Below are 1896 nucleotides of genomic sequence, written 5' to 3'. Positions count from 1 at the left end.
CACCGGGTCCGGGACTTGAACCACGGTGGACCATGTGGCAGTTCAGCAACACAGCCATTATGCTAACTGCTGGTCCCTGTATTGTTACTTTTTAATATCTCCATGTGTATTATTGATTTCTTCCATTTACTGATAATACATAAAGTTAACATAACCTAATTTCTTTATATTTTATGTCAAAAAAGTAAATAAAATATGTAATAATAAATTTTGACACAGAGGCATATATACATATAAAGTCAAGAAATTAAAATATGATTATAGTTTTATTAAATTTCTGCTAAAGGAAATTTTAGCTGCAACATTTTATAAGTCAATTATGTTTTCCATCTCATTACACTTTTTAGCCCTAAATATTACTTTTTTCCAATTCTTCTTGAAATATACATCTTCTTAATTAATATTTATCCTAGTTTTACCAAACTACAACTGTTACTATTTTAATTAGTTACCAATATTCTTAATTATGTTGTTACTAAATGTATTCTGATTAATATTTTACTCCATTCTTCAGAATTGTGTAGAATTCTGTTCATTCTACTACCTGATACTTTCTTTTTTCCAGAATATTCTTTTACATATGCTTTCTTGATTTAGTCTCATTATTGTCCTGATATGTGTATTTACATTCTATAACTAGATGATTTATTGCAATACTACATTTTCTACCAAACACTTCATATATGGGACTTAGATTCCGTTTTCCTCATTGTTTTGTAAAGAATAATGTTGCCTTCTGGTAAATATAAATCAAGATTTATCTTAATAAGGTAAAACATTTTTCTTATAAAGCAACAACAAAAACATAAAGCCATCACCAATTATTCTGTGGCTGGCTGTGGTTTCAGACTGTGTATTCAAATATGGTTTCCAAAAAATATTTTCTAGTCTCCTCTATTTAATTCTTTGGGATACTTGTCTGTCTCTTGTAGTTGCTATTCACTTATATTTGCATATTGTGGCTTCTGTTATTGCCAAATTATTAACAATACAAACTGCTTGTCATTTCATATGCTACATTTCATTTCACAAAAATATAGTAGCCTAAGTGTCTTAAAATGATGAATAGCACATTTTTATTTTGTGTAGCCATACACAAAATGTAGCAATACATTGTAATCTTTTTTATGTGTATCTAGTTTTATTCTCAACATTTACAATAGAATGTTCAATCAAATAATATAATTTGTAACATAGTAAAAGCTTCCTGACAATGTTCTTTAAACATGTTTGTAATATAAAGTGACATTAATATCCTAGAAATGAGTAAAATGTGGGAAGTCCTGAAGGACAATGAAAGTACATATTGTATTACATGTTTTTTTTTTGTCAAAACCATGAGAAAATACATTTTTGAGCCATTTTCAAATAATATAAATTAATGCAATGAACTTTTCCTTTTAATCAATTTATGCAAAAAGCAAATAAATGTTTATTTTTTACTGCCACAAACGCAAATATCAGGAAATTTCCACTAATGTGGTGAAGTAAAGGTTTCTTTTTTTCTGATTTTTTTCTTGTAGAAACCAGCAAAAAAATGACACCAATAATTCAAAATATAAAATAATAAACTAACTTAATGAAATTAGGAGGCAGTTGTGATTCCTAACCACTAGAATAACAGAAACGTATGTAAATAAATCTTAAAAATTGTAGTAAATTGACAGAGATAAAGGATTTAAATCTACCTTTATATAATTTAGACAGCAAGCAATAATTACAGAAAATAAGTAGGATAACTTGACAGGTACAAAGGGTGAGATATTCATTCACTTCTTCATTCTCTCCTAAAACGGTAGAATTTGGGACATGGATGACCAGGGACATGTCTATAATATCCCCTGTGATTATCAAAGATGGTAAAGGAGGGAATACAAAATAGAAGCAAATAGAAAT

Source organism: Tupaia chinensis, unplaced genomic scaffold (assembly GCF_000334495.1).
Source record: "Tupaia chinensis unplaced genomic scaffold, TupChi_1.0 Scaffold140874_1, whole genome shotgun sequence".
NCBI lineage: Eukaryota > Metazoa > Chordata > Mammalia > Scandentia > Tupaiidae > Tupaia > Tupaia belangeri.
Note: the sequence above shows the minus strand (reverse complement) of the source record.